Source organism: Anabrus simplex, chromosome 2 (assembly GCF_040414725.1).
Source record: "Anabrus simplex isolate iqAnaSimp1 chromosome 2, ASM4041472v1, whole genome shotgun sequence".
Taxonomy (NCBI): domain Eukaryota; kingdom Metazoa; phylum Arthropoda; class Insecta; order Orthoptera; family Tettigoniidae; genus Anabrus; species Anabrus simplex.
In genome coordinates, this window is record NC_090266.1 from 105,003,669 (window position 1) to 105,025,459 (window position 21,791).

A 21,791-nucleotide genomic window follows, 5' to 3' on the forward strand; every position below is an offset into this window, starting at 1 on the left:
ACCATATATGTTCTGGGAAAAGGAGATTGGCGTTCGGTTTCCCCATTAAATTTGAGGTTATATGATTCTACTCTAAAAATGAAACGAAAAATTAATTTGGTAGAACAAAATATATTCTTGAAATAATTTCAATAAAAATAGTAAGAACTGTTACAATAAAACAGATGAGAATATGAAATTATGACATTGCAGGAATTTGAATTCTTCTTGACCGGACATTTAACAATTATACACGAAATTTATCTCTCACTGGTTCATTTGAATGTACCTTCAACACTTTGAGTGTAATTACGACGTATTCCTTTGATCTGGTGTTTACTGTAGATGTGTCAAGCCTAATTTGGTGATGTATCCATGCGACTGCTTCTTCTCCAATTGATGACTTCTTGGTAAGTCTGTCCTATATTACTTTATGGGAAGCCTATCCATCGAACACAACTGACCTACTGAGGTCTCACCTTCCACTTGACTCCACCACTGTTCACCATCCACTTGGCTAATAACGAATGACCGACTGAGGCCTCTCCTTCCTGTTCACTCAATGACTGAGTCCTCTCCATCTCGTTCACTTAATGACTCTCCGACCAACTGAGGCCTCTCCTTCCATTTGAATAATGACTGACGCTACAATATACAGCCACCTTATATAGACTTCGGTTGACACACCTACGCAGTCTCCAGAAATAATTATGATCTACTCCCACCTCGCGACAAATGTTACATACAATGGTGAAACCGCCGGCGGCACCTTGGGTATCTTCAAGAAAGTGAGCTCACCGCTAAATGCTCCCGATGACGTAGCAATGACTTTGCAGTTACTCCAGCAGTATTTCGCAATATTACAATGTCAGAAGTTATTGCACACACTACATCCACATCTGATAAACAGCAACTCTTACTGTACATGTTTTTAGTGTTGATATACACACACACACATATACGTAACAATTTGACTACAATCACGCAAGCGACAAGCATTGCAGAATTGAATTGATTAATAATAATAATAATAATAATAATAATAATAATAATAATAATAATAATACAGATATCGTCTTGTAACGGGATTTGAACCGTTACTCCCAGTACGCCTCATTTTAGTGCTGCCATTGGTTTTTGGGGTTTCCTCATAACCGCATAACCTTTGGTGGTGCTATTTGAGGATCCAACCAGCCTCTGGGCTGATGACCTAACAGACAGACAGACTCCCAGTATGGCGAAAATTTTTCCCTCGGTACCCTGTCATATGCTTTCTCCAGATCTACGAAACATAAACACAGCTGCCTATTCCTCTCGTAGCATTTTTCAGTTACCTGGCACATACTGAAAATCTAATCCTGAGAGCCCCTCTGTGGTCGGAAACCACACTGGTTTTCATCCAACCTCCTCTCAACGACTGATCGCACCCTTCCTTCCAAGATGCCAGTGAATACTTTGCCTGGTATACAAGTCAATAAGATACCTCGATAGCTGTTGCAATCCTTCCTGTTCCCTTGCTTATAGATAGGTGCAGTTGCTGCTTTTGTCCAATCTGAAGGTACCTTACCAACACTCCATGCTAATCTTACTACTCTATGAAGCCATTTCATCCCTGCCTTCCCACTATACTTCATCATTTCAGGTCTAATTTCGTCTTATTCCTGCTGCTTTATGACAATGGAGTTTATTTACAATCATTTCCACTTCCTCAAGCGCAATTTCACCAACATCATTTTCCTCCTCCCCATGAGCTTAGCTGCTCGCAACACCACCAGGATGATTTCCTTTTACGTTGAGATGATGTTCAAAGTATTCCCTCCACCACTCCAGTGATTCCCTGGGATCTATTATGAATTCACCTGAATTACTCAAAACACTGCTCATTTCCTTTTCCCCTCCCTTCCTAAGATTCTTTATTACTGTCCAGAAAGTTTTCCCTGCTGCTTGACCTAGCCTTTCCAGGTTATTACCAAAATCTTCCCACGACTTCTTTTTTGGATTCAACAACTATTTGCTTCACTCTGTTTCATTCATCTACGTACTATGCCCTGTCTGCCTCGGCCCTTGTTTGGAGCTATTTCTGATAAGCCTTCTTTTTACGTCTACAAGCTGTTCTCACTTTATCATTCCACCAAGATTTTCGCCTTTTGCCTCCTTTACACACAGTTGTTCCTGGGCATTCCCTTGCTGTTTCTACTACAGCATCCCTGTATGCCACTCATTCTCTTTCTATACCCTGAACCTGGTTACTGTCTGTTCGAAACTTCTCACTAATCATAAGTACTTCTGTCTAATTTCCTCGTTCTGGAGATTTTCTACCGTTATTCGTTTGCAGACAGATTTCACTTTCTCTACCCCAGGCCTAGAGATACTTACTTCTGAACTGAATATATGTACGGAAGTGACATCCTGTTCAAAGGCAAATATATACTATCGTCACGTTCCATGAGCTCACGCGTATTGTCGCAATCTAACCTGTCCAGAAAGATGTGCTAAAAAACGTCCGTACATCAGCCCCTGCTTGGAATCAGTCTTCTAAACCTGCACCTACCGAGCTCGATAGCCGCAGTCGCTTAAGTGCGGCCAGTATCCAGTATTCGGGAGATAGTGGGTTCGAACCCCACTGTCGGCAGCCCTGAAGATTGTTTTCCGTGGTTTCCTATTTTCACACCAAGAAAATGCTGGAGTACCTTAATTAAGGCCACAGCCACTTCCTTCCCACTCCCACCCCTTTCCTGTCCCATCGTTGACATAAGACCTATCTGTGTCGTTGCGACGTGAAACAAATTGTAAAAAGAACCCTGCTACCTGTCCCGAAAAAAATCTATATATACTACACTATTTGGAAATCCTGTGTTTTGAAACTTGACATAGATAACACGTACCGGTACCCTATTAATAATACCTCAGTTATAACCAGATATAACTAAAATAAGCAAAATATGACCAAAACAATACAAATTGCCGAAATATGAATTTTTAGGTAACATTAAATTGCTTTAAACGGGTCAGGGACCAATCGTTCACACTTACTTTTCAGATTTCGGGCAAAATGTGCTCAGGAAAGAAATATGACTTTTCCTTAATTTCTGAAACTTAGTATAACGTTAATGTTTCATCTCCATCCTCAGATGGAGGCATTAGTGCTTAGGTTAGCAAGCGCCTCTCCACTTATAACCTAAAAAAAAAAAAAACAGAAAAAGCCCACACTATGGCACTGTTACATTGGAATTGCAACGGTTATGACAGGCATCTTACTGAGCTTCGTCAGCTAATCAGTCAGTTTACGGCGAGTATAGTCTGTATTCAAGAAACTAATCTCATACCAGATCATCATATGGTCTAGAGAAATTTTAGACTATACTCAAAAGACCGGGATTATGCTAACCGGGCTTCCGCCGACATTAGTACGAGGTGAATGCATACGATTTTGCCGGTTTTGTGGTAAAGAAGACACGTAATTTTCAAGGAAAATTCATTTATTGTTTATTCAAATATTGCCCATCGCCTTCTACACACTTCGCCTATCTTTCAGGAAAGTTATGAATACCATACCAGAAAAACGCTTGTTTTTTGCGGCAAACCATTCGTTGAGCCATTTACCAACTTCCTCGGAATTGCTGAAGTGCTGCTGTGTGAGCGTGTGCCCCATTGATGCGAAGAGGTGATTGTCAGACGGCGCCAGGTCGGGAGAGTACGGCGGGTGCGGTAGGATGTCGCATCCAAGCGATTTCAAGGTGTCTTTCACTGGTTTTGCTGTGTGAGACGACGCAATTGTCGTGTAACAAAATCGCTTTGCCATGTCTTCTGACCCATTCCGATCGTCTTTCGATCAATGCGTGACTTAATTTAATCATTTGTTCGCGATAGCGCTGTGCATTAATGGTTTCGCCGGGCTTCAAGAGTTCATAATACACAATACCGCTCTGGTCCCACCAGGCACAAAGCACATAGAAATCACAACGTTTAAATTGTCGAAACCATATCTCACATGTTCTAATTGGTGGAGCGTGTTCACCATATGTTTCTACCAGCAAATGATGACTTTCCACAGCTTTTTTCTTTTGATTAAATAAGAAAAGCAATGCGTGTAGCAAATGTTCTTTTTCAGGCACAAACGTCGACATGATCACTGAGCGATACAACACAGACGCTAGTGTTTGGCTGACTCATCTTGTGTGTGTTCGTAGGTTAATGTCAGGCGAACAAACTGGCGTATGTGTCAAATTCGCTGGCGCTTTCTCTTAGTGCAACCGGAAAAGACTTAAGCATACATCTGGTATCTTTACTTGTTCTGATACCTACAGACAAGCGGTTCCACTAACAGAGCTGGAGGTAGTAGCGGTAGGTGTTCCTTTGCCTGTTTGTAACGTTTATTTCCCACCAGGCCAGCTTCTGAACGAACATCACTGATATAATTGACCTTACAGATCTGCCCCACCTCCTTCCCTCTTATTAAGTGATGTTAATACCCTTCATCAATTATGGGATTCTGAAATGCCATTCCCCAGAGGAAGGGAGCTGGAGAAGTTGATAACGAGACCTGGATCTATGCAGTTGGAATACAGGGGGACGAACACATTTCAGTGTAGCGCACGGAACCTTTTCCCACTTTCACTTTAGTCTGTGCAGTTATACGCTCGTTCCTCTGCTTTGGTGCGATGTACATGACGACCTCTGTGGCAGTGGCCGTTTCTCCATTGTTCTTACTTTGTTGGAACAGAAATCCATTGAGGTTCCTCCCCGTCGGATTCTAAAACGCGCCAATTGGCCCAAGCTCACATCACTAGTTGTTTTGAATGACTCGCGTAGATGGAGACGTGACCTTTATCACACAAGTTATTCGTGCTGCCATTGAGGAATCTATTTCATCGTTTTCTGGACTTCTCAATAAAAACTCATTCCTTGATGGAACGAAGAAATTGCAGTAGCCGCAAAAGAGCAACGTCACGCTCAAAGGCAGCCTACTGTGGCCATCTTGATCACATTATATAAATTCTGCGCTAAGGCATTAGTTCTTATTCAACAGAGTAAGAAAGCTTCATGGCAAAGTGTGTACTAAACTCAGACGCATTTAGAGAATACAAGGACAATCCATTTTACTGAGAATTTCCATTGCTGGCAGTATGGTCACTGATCCACCCACGGTTGCAAATCATCCAGCAAGTCACTTTGTGGGTTTGCCTGGTTTTGGGAAAAACCATCCTGATTTTCTTGCTCTGAAGCGGAAGTCAGAACGCCATCATCTGTGTTTTGCTACTCACGCTTCAGAGGACTGTAACATGCCCTTTGCGGAGTCGGAACTCCGGAGCGCCTTGGCGCTTTGTCAGGACCAGGTAACGTCCATAACGTCCATAGCTTATGCTATCTTCTAGGGGGTGTTTGACTGTATCTGTTTACAGGGTGAGTTTTCATCTTGGTGGCGAGAGGGGATAGTAGCCTTAAGCTTGACACCAAGATCCTAAATATGCAGAAAATTACAGACCTATTAGTCTCACAAACTGTCTGTGTGAATTGTTTAAGAGTATGGTGAATCAATGACATGTGCGTTTTCTGGAGAAAAGAGGACTTTTTCTGAGCACCAGTGTGATTTTTTTTAGCTGCTCTTTCTACCACTGACAACGTGGTGCGCCTGGAGAGCTCTATCCAGAATGCTTTTCTCTGTAAACAGCATTTGGTGGCTGTTTTTTAAATTGTTGATTTCCATCTTTGTTTGGACCAGGCCTATGGCACCACATGGAGATATGGCATTCTTTTAGTCCTGCATCAATAGAAATTCCACGGTAACTTGCCGATTTTTATTGCACATGTTTTGTCTCTGTCTATTCCGGGTCCGAGTAGGGAGGGCATGTACACAGTACCACATTCAGGAAAATGGAGTACCTCAGGGATCAGTTCTCAGTGTCATTGTTTGCGATTGACAGAAATGGTATTGTAGCTACTGCAGGTTCAGCAGTAATACAGTCAGTACAGTTTTGCTCTGCATTATAGCTCTTAAATATGGCAGTTGCAGAGTGTCAGTTACAGTAAGCTATTAAGAGAGTGGAACAGTGGATCTTAGAACATGGCTTTCGATTTACAACAGGCAAGACCTCTGTTATTCACTTCTGCCGGGAGCGGCAGTCTTCATTCTCACCCTGAGCTTTATTTAGGGCATCGCTCTTCCTGTAGTAGACACGTACAGATTTCCTGGGCTCATTTTTGATAGTTATTGTGAGAGCCGCACGTGCGTCACTTAAGTCACCGCACGGTGCTCCTACGCTTTTATAGTACACCTGTTTTACCCAAATTGGACTACGGCAGTGCAGAATATGGATCAGAAAGGAAAAATCTTCGTAGATAACTGAATAGCATCCACCACAGCTTTTACTAAAAGTCCCATAACCAGCCTGCTTGCTGAATCTGGTGTGCCACATATACAAGTGAGATGCTAGCAAATGCTTGTCCTATGCTGTGAATTTCTGGCTGATGTCAATTCACCGAAGCTACCCTGCACATTTCACAACGAAAATTATCTGCTGTATGCTGCTTATCCACAACCACACAGCTGGTTCTTATAGGCTTGGATATGCCGTGCATATATTACACACGTGCAGTGATACTTACACAAGTGTGGTGGTAGGGATATACACTTCGACCAAGAGCGATATTCCTGAAGAACATTATCAAATACTCCTTGACGATGGGTATATACATAAAGCAGAATTGTCAATAACAGTAATGTACAAGGTCAATGTCTCTGAGACAGCATTACGAGCAGTACAAGTGAACTTGATAGATAATTAAAGTTTGCATTCAAGAAAAATCGGTAACCCAGAAAGGTAGGTCAAAACCTAACCTAAGTGTAAGCGCGCCGGAAGGGACATGTTCCCCAGATGGTAGAGTTTACTATGGATCGTAAATATAACAAGCAACAAAAGTATAATGAACGGGAAAGGAGAGAGTAAAGTTAAAGGAAAGATTTTAACATTCCATATATTATTTTTGACTACCAACAATAACTGTAATAATTATAACAACATTTAGTTTGCATGGTCTAATTTCAAATTTAGATAGAAAATAGAAATTATATAACATAATTAGACATGATTTCACAGGCTTATTTGAAGTCAGTACAAGTTCCTTACCTGCAGTTTAAAGAAAATTCCAAAGATAAAGAGCAATAATATCTCTTAATGATAATATCACAATTGTTAAACAACAATGATAATATCACAATTGTTAAACAACGGCATGACGAATTGAAAGAATACCTAGTGAGATCACTCGCAGAGCTCAAGCGCGCTCCCGCAGAGTGGCGCTAGTGGAGCCTAACACCAACGCTACACAGTCAGCTGATTTAATGGAAGTTACATTTATACGAAAATAATCAAATTCAGCACACGAATAATACTGTCAAGAGAGTTATAAATAACATTCTTAGTCCGCACGAAGAAATATCTTTGAACTTTAATAAGAGAACACACGAAATAAAAGGAAACACTACGAAAAGCGAAAGCAATATTGTGCTTTACATGCTTAAAGAATGCTTTTTAAACAGAGCACATTCAACATACACCAGATTGTAATTAACACTGACACTTTTCTCAAATAAATCGGATGAAGTAAATTACTCACCAAATCTAGTTTGAGGCCACTTTCGATAGTAAACGAGTAGACTTAGCAGATTTCGAGCTTGCAGTTCTCTACGGATTTCTCTCGCTCTGAAGAAGAATCGGCACTTTAAATAATGGTAGACCAGTTTTGGAATAATGTCCAAAGTGTGTTCAGTACAACAGCCAGCTCCTGATGGCATAACTGAAATCGCCTCAATCGAGTCGAGACACTCGTAAAAGATGTCGCCCCACATTAAATTGAATCTCTTCTTTTAGTTTAACCGCATCGAATATAATTATCCCGTACCGTTTATTCTCGTCCATTTCATCCTTAAAATAATCTGAAATGCTGTAGCACTCATGCAATGAGAATTTACACCATAGGGATATTTAAGTCCTATGCAGAGGTTACTCAGATGGCTTTGTGGGGGAAGAGGTAACAAATTATGCCGCAGACAGTGCCTATATCCTTTAGGTGATTTTATTTTAAGTAATAAACACTCTAAAAGAAAATCACTACTGCACCTCATACCATTGGAAGATTTTACTTGGCATTTCTTTAACATAGTGCCTATAATCAGTTTCTGCTTCTTACTAAGGAGTTTACACTCTTTAAATGGAAATTCTGCGTTCTTAATCTGCCCCTGTAGGAATTTTTTTTTTTTTTTTGCTTTACGTCGCACCGACACAGGTAGGTCTTATGGCGACGATGGGACAGGAAAGAGCTAGGAGTGGGAAGGAAGCGGCGGTGGCCTTAATTAAAATACAGCCCCAGCATTTGCTTGGTGTGAAAATTGGAAACCACGGAAAACCATTTTCAGGGCTGCCGACAGTGGGGTTCGAACCTACTATCTCCCGAATACTGGATACTGGCCGCACTTAAGCGACTGCAGCTATCGAGCTCGGTCCTGTAGGAAATTAATCCTAGCTTTCGCTGAGGAAATACTGCATTCAGCTCGCATTAAATTACGAGTTGCATTCTTTAGTCGCGTTTTGAGAGACAATATTGTCCTTTCGGCATCGGCAAGAGAGCTAGACTGACAATGAATTTGACTGCAACTAGGCTGACCTTGAACTTTGACTTCACCGCCTACTGTTGTCATCACTGCTTCACTTCGTGATTCTTGTTCCTTATCCTCTTGATACTGTCCTCACTCTTTTTCCTATTGAGTGCCTTTCGCGATTTTATCGCAGTGGACAGGTATTTCGGTAAATTTGGAAATATGTGAGGCACCGTTCCTGGTTTTAATTTCCACCTCACACGAGGAAGTTGAGCGTTTTCACCATTCACAACGAAACAGTCCGCCTTTATAATTAAATCTGCCGAAAAATGCAGGTAACATATTCTGCTTTTGGCCGACAATTGCTTATATTTCCGTGGAATAACTCTAGCCCACTTCGCAAACACACTATTTTCATTTGGCGGTGTAAAATATCGTCTTCCATCACGCTTCCTTCCGTAACCCGATTGACAACCAGGAACAAAACAGTACGGCATTTTCTCGAAATAATAGAAAACTAGTTTATTGCGCACACACAAAGCACTGCACAGATACTAACACGGACTTTCAGAAAATATTAAAACAAACAAATAGGCGTTAAAATTATCACCACGACCTCACGCACGCTCGCTATACCTTCGCTGACGATTTGGCGCACGCGTTGTTGCAGCTGGTTCGTTGAGAATGCAGCGCAACGCTCCAGCAGGACAACCAACTACAATGTTAAGAGAGCGGAGTGATCACTATTGGTATTCTATTCGTTATGACAACGGCCTCTGGATAATAAAGGCAGTACACCAAATCGTTAGATAATTAAGGAAGAAAACTTGATTAACGATATTAACTATCTCAACTAGTTATGTTTACATGCTGGAGGGCACCAAAGAATCTTACTAGGAAGCCTAAAAAGAAGTTTGAATTCGACTAGAAGAAAAGCTATGATCCATGAAAATAGATCAAACAAGTGCCCTATGTACTTCAAATTATAAGTGATTATTCCCTCGACCAAAAATATAGAATATAGGGAAAATGGAAAATCTTAAAGGAATCCTATTGGAAAAACTAAAACAAAAAAAGAATAGACACGCTCAGTCAAATCTAAGAGAAAGTTCTTCACAAAGTACAAATGGGGGGAGAAATTGACACACAATTTAAAGAAGTGCGCATTCATGATTTCTCTAGTTACATCTTTGACAACTAAAATTATGTGCTTGCATGAATTATTATCCGAAAATAAATCTGTTCTCTGAAATCTATTTACATTTAGAAGACTTGGCCAGGCCATTTGTAGGTAATTCTGGCTCTTCTAAAGACATCCTAATCTCCTGCATCATAAATACGCACATGACTTCTGTTGGACCGATAAGACATGAAAATGAAATAACATTATCATTAAGGATTACACTCCACATAAGTAATTAAGATTACATTACCATGATCGGCTATCATCTGGCTTAGCTTTCCTATTTGTTTTCCGCAAATTTATAATGTGTGGTTTAATTTACAATGGCCTCAGTTCCAATGTAGATTGTCCCTTTTGATACTAACTTCCAGATTTTCGTGGATATTGCTCTTTTTGATACCAACATGTAAGGAGATTGCCCTTTTTGCTAATAATTTACAGAGTTGTGATATCTACACTATTTTCCTTTGCACTACTTTGAAAGGTCAAGAATGTCACTATCATATACTGTACGTTTATTTATGAGTTACAAAAGTGACGAATAATGTTACCTAGACTGAAAAAACGGAAGACCACCAGCATGAAACACATCAGTTTAGATTTGCAAACAATCTTATTACCAATACATTCAATAAAGGGTACACCGGGCGAGTTGGCCGTGCGCGTAGAGGCGCGCGGCTGTGAGCTTGCATCCGGGAGATAGTAGGTTCGAATCCCACTATCGGCAGCCCTGAAAATGGTTTTCCGTGGTTTCCCATTTTCACACCAGGCAAATGCTGGGGCTGTACCTTAATTAAGGCCACGGCCGCTTCCTTCCAACTCCTAGGCCTTTCCTATCCCATCGTCGCCATAAGACCTATCTGTGTCGGTGCGACGTAAAGCCCCTAGCAAAAAAAAAATAAAAATAAAGGGTACAATAAAATTTAAAAATTAACATTACCCTTCAGAAAGTCAGTAAAAAGAAGTCTGTAAACTAATGATAGCTGTTATAATAATTCCGGACATACCTGCTTCAACAAATGTTTTGAATGTTTAACAATCAAAACACATTTTTAAAAAAAATTGGATTATAGTAGCAAAGCGTATCATGTTCACTGGTTGAAACTTAGATATGAACTAGACGATCAAAAGAGAGTCATTGTCGTCATTGTTTTCACATAAAATAACATCTTGCAGAGTTTCGTCACCTTCATACTCTCAGTCCGCTCTCAGCAGAACATCTACATAATACCGAAGCTCGGGAAGTGTTTTCCAGTGTGCACCGAAATGGGATGACAAAAGCTTTGAAACATTGCTTAGTTTAGTTTTTGATAAGTTGTGTACGTTGTTTGCACATATTTCCACGGGCTTTATGTCAGACATGGAACAGTTTTTCTTTGTGATGAACATGGACTTGTTTGTGTTAGTATGGTATGCTGTCTCCCCTCTTACTTTTATATCGCACTTCTTGACTCCCTGCGTTAGTATTATGCTCTTGCTTGGAGCAAATTTGAAGTGCCATGATCAAGTTGGCTTCAGAACAGCATATGTGCTACTTTTCCAGTCAAAAACTTTACAGTCTTCCCCTCCCATGCTTTGCAACTATGTCCTTGTAAGCTGCTGGAGTAATGATCTGTCTCTCATTCTTGATGTTGTGTTTTTTGCAATATTGAAAAAAAAAAAAACAGTTCAATGTGTTCTATGTTATTTGCAGCAGTCAGAAGCCATTTACCGCACATGGCGAGGAGGTTCTTGGTTTTTATTTTGACCCTCACACAAGTCACTAATGAGTCTCACTTATTTGTAATCTGTCAAGTCAGTTTTCGTCAGCCTATCATAAACCGCTGGTGCAATCTGATTAGACCCTTTTCTGTACTGGTCCTCCGTCCAGCAATATCAAACAACATTTTCCTTAGTAAGCCTGCATTTGGTGGTACCTTGAACTACAGCGAAGGTGTGAAAGTAAAGTTGACGGGAGTAATACGCCTCCTGATCTGGGACGTGGGGTAAACACCGGTTTTTCTGCATGTCAAAGGATAATACAAGAGTCTCTTCACCAGCTTCTCTCAGTAGAGTGTAAAATGCCTTCGCTTTTAGTTTGAGGACATGCTTGGTTATCATTATTTCACTTCGTTTTGTGAAATCATTCGCTTGCTTTAGATGCGCATGAAGTTGTATGCGGAGGGAGCAACAGTCCTTACTGGGAGTCTTGAAACCAAGATTAAAACAAGTGTTAAAAAACATTTGAAAATAAGGCTTGGTAGTTTGCAATGCTGGATCTGTAACCCTATTATTGTACATGGCAGACAGTTTGTTTACACTTTCTCAGCCTTGGCTTATTGGGGTAACAGTGGGATTCAACACACTCTAGGAAGAAATAAACTTCACAATGCTCTCCTTTTTTGGCCAGAATATTTGGGTCTTGAGGGATGTTTGGAATCGCTTGCTGACATACTGGAACCTTCGTACCTTTACTGTTCTGAACGTAAAAGTTAGTTTGAAATTACTTTCCTGTATGTTTTTCATTCTTTGGACGCCTCCTCTGCACAGGTACGATGTCAGTGTACTTACAAATAAATATATTTTGAGCACTGTAAGTTTTATTGCAGTGGTACTGTTCATGGAACACCTTTATTTCATTCATGGATAATCTCCCACACCTGAATGCTTTTGTTACATGTTTATCTTTACATGTAGGTGGTGTAGGCATATCCTTCCGAGCATACCTATTTCGGAAAAAATGAAAGTAAATTAGTTCTCTTTTAAACATCACATTGTGCAGAAATTTTTCAATGTTGAAGTTCAAACGATTTTCAATGAATGGATAACAATGCGTTATTGATAAAATAATGAGGTTATGATCAGTTCATATGGATATTGACTATACAATCAATCAATCAATCAATCAATCAATCAATCAATCAATCAATCAATCAATCAGTCAATCACTACTGATCTGCATTTAGGGCAGTCGCCCAGGTGGCAAATTCCCTATCTTCTGTTTTCCTAGCCATTTCTTAAATGATTGCAAAGAACTTGGAAATTTATTGAACATCTCCCTTCGTAAGTTATTCCAAACCCTAACTCCCCTCCCTATGAATGAATATTTGCCCCAATTTGTCCTCTTGATTTCCAACTTTATCTTCATATTGTGATCTTTCCTACTTTTAATGACACCACTCAAACTTATTCGTCTACTGATGTCATTCCACGCCATCTCTCCACTGACAGCTAGGAACATACCACTTAGTCGAGCAGCTCGTCTCCTTTCTCCCAAGTCTTCCCAGCCCAAACTTTGCAGCATTTTTGTAACGCTACTCTCTTGTCGGAAATCACCCAGTAAACAAGTCAAGCTGTTTTTCTTTGGATTCTTTCCAGTTCTTGAATCAAGTAATCCTGGTGAGGGTCCCATACACTGCAACCATACTCTAGTTGGATTCTTACCAGAGACTTGTATGCCCTCTCCTTTACATCCTTACTACAACCCCTAAATACCCTCATAACCATGTGCAGAGATCTGTACCCTTTATTTACAATCATATTTATGTGATTACCCCAATGAAGATCTTTTCTTATATTAACACCTAGGTACCACCAGATGAGTTGGCCATGCGGTTAGAGGCGCGGCTGTGAGCTTGCATCCAGGAGATAGTGGGCTTGAATCTCACTGTCAGCAGCCCTGAAGATGGTTTTCCATGGTTTCCCATTTTCACACCAGGCAAATGCTGGGGCTGTACCTTAATTAAGGCCATGGCCGCTTCCGTCCAACTCCTAGGCCTTTCCTGTGTCAGTGTGACGTAAAGCCACTAGCAAAAAAAAAAAAAAAAAAAAAAAAAAAAAAAAAAAAAAAAAAAAAAAAAAAAAAAAATACACCTAGGTACTTACAATGATCCCCAGAAGGAACTTTCACCCCATCAACTCAGTAATTAAAACTAAGAGGACTTTTCCTATTTGTGAAACTCACAACCTGACTTCTAGCCCCGTTTATCATCATACCATTGCCTACTGTCCATCTCACAACATTATCGAGATCATTTTGCATGTGCTCGCAATCTTGTAATTTATATTACTCTGTACAGAATAACATCATCTGCAAAAAGCCTTATCTCTGATTCCACTTCTTTACACATATCATTGATATATATAAGAAAACATAAAGGTCCAATAATACTGCCTTGGGGAATTCCCCTCTTAATTATTACAGGGACAGATAAAGCTTCGCCTACTCTAATTCTCTGAGTTCTATAATAGATATATAGCCACCAATTCAGTCACTCTTTTGTCAAGTCAAGTGTATGCAAGTCCATTTCCCAATTGAATTTCTACCCGGTAAAAAGATATTTAATGACTGAATGTTATTACCTTCTTTTTTTTTGCAACAACTGATTTCTATTTCCTCTGATCATGTGTCCATTTCCTCGCTTTTGTGTTTGACACAGGTGTCATGTTTTGCGGTAACATGTCCATCACGGAACACACTGAAGAAAGCTATGGTTTGTTTTGGTAATATACTTTCAAAACACCGAAAATACCTTCAGTATAACTTTAAAAGCGAGAAATGGGCACGCATAAGCAGGACAGTCTCAATTTATAACTCAATTGAACCAGTATGGCAGCACTTACATGACGTGAGCAGGAAGAGCTGATTGGTAGTTCTGGAGATTGTTCTTTTGATACGAGCAGATGGCAGAGATTGTTCTGTTTGAAAGTCACACTGTAATTTTGTGCTCTGAAATGATGGGATTTTGTTCTTTTTGAAAAAGACAAACAGCATAGTTTTATAGACGGCTATTAATACAATACAACGGTATCAGTAACTCATTTCCAACGAAAAGTGGAGATAGCTCCTTTTGATATGAATAGCCTCATTTTGTACTCATCTTATGTTGATACACCACTCCCTGACATTGCTGGCTGTTACATCCTGGTCGTCCTCGGTATTACAGACTCCACTCCATCCTGGGTGTAGGTGGACTAGGTCCGTTCTCCAAACCGTTTGGGAATCCTTCACTTCTACTGGCTCATGTTTGTATTAATATACATCCCAACAGCACAGCACTACTTCACTTCCATTGTGTTTTGCACCTGAAACTTGGAGAACAAATATAAATTTTCAGTCACGACCGTTGGACCAGCCGTGAAAAGATTCCATATCTAAAAATATTTACTTTCATTTAATTCTTTAACTGATTGTTACTAGCCCAAGTCAAGGCTTCGAAGTGGAGACCTCACCCACACATGCTAGAGAGGCATCCATGGTTCCTCCACATGGGTGATACGGTGGTTCAGGTGAAGTGGGGCTGGTGATTGATGTGTAGGCTCACTGCGGGGTGCTGGAACCAATACATCACTTTGCTCTATGTAGCCTGGATGAGCCGCGGGTTGGGAAAGGGGCCATCCCAACCTAGGGGGAAAGTCATGGCTGTGAACTCAGTCTTGATAATGCCAAGTGGAGACCACGTGAGTAGGCCTACTGAAGTGGGAACAAACCTGGCTAGGTTCGGGTGACTGAGGGGCGTGGTCTATGCTGCGGAGAGCCTGAGTTGCGGGAGGACAATGTCTGGTTGTATGCCTCACCACTGATGGTGGGAATGAGGCTCAGGACCCCAGAAGGGGCAAAAACCCTATGATTGATTGAAATATGGATGCTTATAAAGAACCAGTTTCAAAAACCTCGACATCAAGGGAAGCCATGGAAGCTCCAGTAGAGCAGATCTGGGAGCAAGCCCAAGATGAAAAAACGGAGACAGAAGTCCCAATTGGACAGGCTGTCGCCGACTCAAAACAAGAAATGGCACCAGAAGTTTCGGTAGAGCAGACTGCTGTCAGAATCAATCAGCACGATACCAAACTTCCAACACAAGAGTGGAGAGTGCTGGATGTCACTTCAGTCGACAAGAGTGGAAGGACAGTCATTTTAGCCCTTCGTGAAAGAGACTTTGAAGAGCTCAAAAAGAGAAGCCTTAAGGCTGAGCTTGGATTTGGGCAGATCATGTTTCAAGTCATCAGGGGAAAAACTAAACCCAATGTTGATAAAGACTGAGCTGAAGGTCCTTCAGGTCAATCTTCAGCATTAAAAAGCAGCTGCGGCCAATTTCGCCAGGATGTTCAAGTCGGAGTCTATTGACATGGCTCTTATTCAAGAGCCATGGGTAGTCAAGGGCAGAGTATCAGGACTGGCGGAATCTGGTGGTAAGCTGATGTATGATACAACATCGGAAATACCCAGAACATGCCTTCTTGTGAACAGAAAATTGAAGTGTGTTATGTTGCAGGAACACTGTTCACGGGACTTAATCGTGGCCAAGATTTAACTTGGAAATTGAGAGGGACTCAGAGATATAACCATAGGCTCTGCATACCTCCCATATGACTCAACTAATCTGTCCCCCATCAGAAGTTGAGAACCTAATTTGCAACGCAAAGAGGAAAATTGAACACCTAGTCCTTGGAGCAGATGCAAATTCACACCACATGGCATGGGGCAGCACAAACTGCAATGCAAGAGGTGAGTCTTTAATAGAGTTTATTATTGGAACTGAATTGACAATACTAAACCTAGGAATCTGAAAATCGGAAAATGAAATATAGGAATAAGAACATTTGCATTTTTACGGACAGCCAAGTTGCCATTAAGGCACTGCAAGCAGTCCGGATAATATCCAGAATTGTCTGGTATTGCCATTCACTTCTTCTGAAGCTGTCCAAGTACAACATTGTCAAAATAATATGGGTACCAGGGCATGCATTTATAGAAGGAAATGAAAAGGCATGTAAACTGGCCAGGAAAGGGGAAGAAACACATTTTGTAGGCCCAGAACCTGTATGTGGGATTTCCTACGGACAAGCCCGACAGTACATCGGAAAATGGTTACAAAAGAAAGAAATGGAGAACTGGAAAGATACTCCAGGATGCAGGCTTGCAAAGGAACTGATAAAAGGACGAAACAAGAAGCATACTGAAGAACTGTTGAAACTCAGCTGAGAAAATATAAGGCAGAGAAAATATAAGATAGGTAGTAGGACTGTTGATAGGACACTGCCATCTGAAAAAACACCTACATAGAATTGGAGTAATAAGAGACAATATATGTAGGAAATGCAATGAAGCAGAGGAATCAGCTGAACACATACTTTTCGAATGTGAGGCGCTGGGTAGAATCAGACTCTCCACTCTAGGATTACCAGGTGATGAGAGAGAAAAAATCCAAGACAACCCAATAAGAGCAACCTGCAGCTTTGTGAAGGGAGCAGGTACAGTGTATCCAGGTGGGAATAAAGCAAAAACATGGTAGCAAAAGATCTTAGAGGTCGACACTAATTAGGAACTAATATTTAGAGGCCCGGTGAAGGAGGAGAAGAAGACGACGACTTCAGCTGTGCAGATCGCTCGGAGTATGTATTAGACTTGCTTCTGTGTGTATAACTAGACTGTAAATATGCCATCTATGGCATCAGCTGACCATCCAGTTGCTGCACTGGCCTTAATAATCCTCACGCCTGACCATGCACAATTGTGAGAGGTATATTGATATTATGTTTCCTTGTACTAATGAAGTTCCTCTCTTAGAAATTGAATAGATGATTTGTCTCTTGATATATAATGCACAGTTTTGGATGGGAATGACTCAGACCAGTGTTACTGTGGTGAACTATCCATATTCTAAGCATGTTTTTGTGTGGTTCACAGCGTTCAAAATCATGGGTGTCCCTTGTTAGTTCACTACATATTCAAAATATCCGCAGAATATCTGTACATTCCTATTACATTTTCTGAATTCAGAGTCAGTGTGTGTGGTCTGTTATGGTGTCCCTGTCATCCGAAGTGTAAAGATGAAGAGGACCCCATATTGATGGGGGATCCAGACGAAGAATACACTCATGGTATCCCCTGCATGTCGTAAGAGGTGACTTAAGGTGCGACCAAGGGATGATTGAATCAGAACCGTGAAACTACTTGTGATTACTACTATCACATGGGGAACACCATCAGTCGCATTTACTTGCGAGTAGTACCGCTAAGTTAGGTACACAATAGGTTTGTGATTAGTAGTAGCAGAGAGTGGTTCACTGTGGGTTTAAAATACCTCTGATCAGTACCACTATATGCAGAACACCACGTTATGTTGCCTGTGATTAGTATCATTATATGAGAAACACCACGTGTTTGGGCATTACCTGTGGTTAGTACGACTATATGAGCGGCACCGTGGGTCTGCGTCGCCCGTGAATAATACCCACTATGTACTCCATGGCTAAATGGTTAGCGAGCTGGCCTTTGGTCACAGGGGTCCCGGGTTCGATTCCCGGCAGGGTCGGGAATTTTAACCATAATTGGTTAATTTCGCTGGCACGGGGGCTGGATGTATGTGTCGTCTTCATCATCATTTCATCCTCAGCATGACACGCAGGTCGCCTACGGCCGTCAAATCAAAAGACCTGCATCTGGCGAGCCGAACTTGTCCTCGGACACTCCCGGCACTAAAAGCCATACGCCATGTCATTTTTTCAGTACCCACTATGTGAGGAACACCACGGGAATACCCGCGCCCGTGATTAGTACACCTGTGTGGGGAACACCATGGGATTGCGTCGCGTACGAGTGGCACCATTATGTGAGAGACACCATAGGTCTGTTTACCTGTGCAACACACAGTACTTGTGAGTAGTACCATAATGTGTGGAACACCGTGAGTCTATGCTACTTTGGATTAGTACGGCAACATGAGAAATACCATGGTTCTATTTTACTAGTGATAAGTACCATTATGAGGGATTGTTCTCCTGGATTTTGGATTCCGTTAGACGACTGGCATCATCGATTCAGGATTGTGCTTTGGAAGCAATCCCTTGGTCAGTAAAACTATTGTTTTAAGATAGTTTCTGGGAAGGTGGGGCACTGCGGCTCGGATCTGCTGATTGTTTTAAGTTCATAATTATTATACATCGTCGTCTTTTTTGAATTATTTTTTAACTTTCAGTGTTGTGAGTTGGATTCGCTGATTATTTTAAATTCATATTCATCCATTCATTCTTCATCACGTTTTGAATTCTGGTCAGTGGGTGAATTTTGGATTTTTAAATGTCATTACATTTCATCTCATTTCGTACTATTAGGGGCCGATGGCCTAGGCCCTTTAAACAACTGGCATCATCAAGATGAAGAGGCTTATGGTAGAAGAATGAATTAGCCACTGTTAATCCAGTACTGAGACAGGAGCCAAGTAAGCGATACCTGTTACTGTTTGCTTCCATATTGTTCCCATATTTACTTTTTTATTTTTGAATATTGTTCAGTTCTATTTTCACTTCTTGCATTGAAATATCCATTAACTGTACTCTATCAGTATTACTGACCCTGACTAGGATGTCACTCAGGGCTTGTGTACTTCATCCCCTTTTGTTCTCTTACCTGGTAAATCTGGTACACCTGGGCTGATGACCTTCGATGTTAGGCCCCTTAAAACAACAAGCACAAGCAATCTGGTACACCAAGACAGTTATGATCGTCTGCAGCCACCAAATGTATTGTACCCATACATTTTGTTCATTTACTTGCCTAATCTGAACTATGTTGTGTAGTATGTTTTTTGTAATGAACAGTTCCTCTCTAATCTCTGGCTTTTCCCTTTAACACCTGTTAAGAAATTTTTAATACTCTTCTTCATTATCTCCCCTCATCCAAACATCAGTGTGATTGAGATGTTCAGTCCTATTTCTGTAGCAACTGGTATCCTTGCTCTCAGGGCTACTTAGTAAGCCACTCATCCATGGTTCATGGATTCGGTGACTACAGGAACTCACTCCACAAATGAGCCCAGTAAAATATCCTGACATAAATCATAGAAAGTTTTTTGACTTCTTGTTATTTATTTATACCTATCCAGTTCTGGTTGAATTTTCTGTACTTTCTCTCTTCATATTACATTCTCCAATAGCCAGGCACTTGGATGCAAGTCCATTGTGCTTAGTGATTGGTAGTTTGCAACCTTAATTGTTTGTGTGCACCATCTTTGGTCGAGGAGTTAGTTACTCCCTGCCTCTGAGGCGAAGGTCATTTCACAAGTGTGTGTTGTCCAGAGTGGTGACTGCATGTTATACAAATGTCAGTATGCCCAGCGATGATCCTCTCTCTCTCTCTCTCTCTCTCCTCCCTTGGCTATGAATATATTCATCACCATGTTGAACAGGACTGGAGAAAGTAAAGCCTCACTTTTGAAACCAGAAGTGCCACAATTGACACACACCTAGTGCATCATCTTTATTCTTCTTATCAGCTTTGTTGACACTGGGAATATCTGTTATGAATTGCTGTGTGTTTTCCTCCTCTTAGCCTATTATCCTTCTGCAGAATAAATTAATACAACCGATGTTTAATTTCTATATTCTCAGTGTTTTTCAGATAGTTGAACGTAACTTATAAAAGCTCTTCAGTCTGTCGAACACCCAGGTTAAGTATACATATTATACTATTGTATTATTGTATTTGTTGAATATGTGGATAGAGGGTAGAGAATTTTTCACTTCTTACATTGTGAAAAATGCTAGTTATGATATTATTGCTCTGAACCTTTATGTATGGGGATTATCACACCTTTCTTTCTTTCTTTCCTTCTATATTCCCGATTTTCATTTGCGTCCCATTATTTTATTATTGTATTCAACCTATGTGTTTGACAGACTGAAGAGCTTTTAAGTTACATTTAACTGAGTCAACACTGGGAAGTATTGGCTTCCTTCTTAACAACAATAAAATAAGTATAAAATTTCAGATAGTTGGCTGTGTGTCTAGGATCAGTAGGTCAATCCCTCTGGAATGCATATTGATCTTCACTTAGTTTTGATTCAAAGTTCTTCTTTAGTTTGTTCATCGAAGATGTTACTTATATTGACGATTCAGAGCAATATTATCATTTTTTCAAAATGTAAGTTATCAATATTCTTATGTATGGGGATTTTCACACTTTTTTTCTTCGACCTTCCTGAATTTCATTTGCGTCCCATTATTTCCCTCATGGCATAATGCATCCATTGTGTATCCATCAATCCGACTGTTTTTAAAATTCCGCTGTTGCCTCACCTCAGTCAGCTGCCGTATTGCTCATTTGGTTTAATGCTACCTACATGTTCAGCATGGTCAGATCATCTCCCTGGTTGGTCTATTCTTTTTCCTATTCCTGTAGGCTCTTAAGGCTGTAGTCTTGTCCGTGAATTTTGGCTGAGCACGACCAAAAGTAAAAATCTGAGAGATCTACTTTGAAAGATTTTCTGGCACATGAAAAAATTGCATTTCAGGACACACTCACAATCACTCATTCACTCTTTTGAATACCTGGCTAGTAGCGTGTAGCACTCCATTTTGCCATGATGACAGTGGTGATGTGGTCAGTCATGGATTCCGCAAGATGCTGGAAGCCTTGTCCAGTCACACACATTGTTCTTCATAGCATGCCAGATGCAGTGAATGGGATTGAGATTGGGCCTCCTCAGGAGCCAGGCAGGCATCTTCACATCTATGGAGAGTTCATCGAACCAGTTGGCCACAGTTTGGGAGTGATGGGCTTGAGCATTTTCTTGCTGCGGGTACAGGTTGCTTGCAGAGTGCACGAGGTGAACAGAGGCATGAACATGATCTGCCAGCAGGTTCCTGTATCAGAATCATTTGCTGGTGATGGACATTGTGAGATGTACCAGGAGTCCCATTTCACCCCATATGAACAGTTCCCATATGAGGATACCACCACCACTAGCCTGAACTGTATCCTGCTGGCAAGAGGGACCCATTGTCTCATGTGGTTATCGACACACTTGCACCCGACCATTGGTATGTACCAACTAATACCTCGATTCGTCTGTCCAGGTAACCTTTTGCCATGTTTTTGTCCATTGTCTTCGTCCAGTGGTTCCTATGCTCATGTCAGATGTTGTGCCTTGTGATGAGTGTTGTTATGAGACGCTTCTGTACCCCATAGCGAGGAGATAGTTCTGAATGATACGGCTGCTCACGTCACTGTTGTCCTGCATTGAATGGGTAAATGATCTGCATAAATTGTA

At 40.9% G+C, this 21,791-nt stretch overlaps 1 protein-coding gene across 2 annotated transcripts in view; it reads left to right on the forward strand.

The window, feature by feature from the left end:
• The window catches only part of atl (atlastin GTPase), a 412,469-nt gene that overhangs the window by 197,351 nt on the left and 193,327 nt on the right, over window positions 1-21,791 (forward strand). The gene's annotated exons all lie outside the window — the stretch shown is intronic.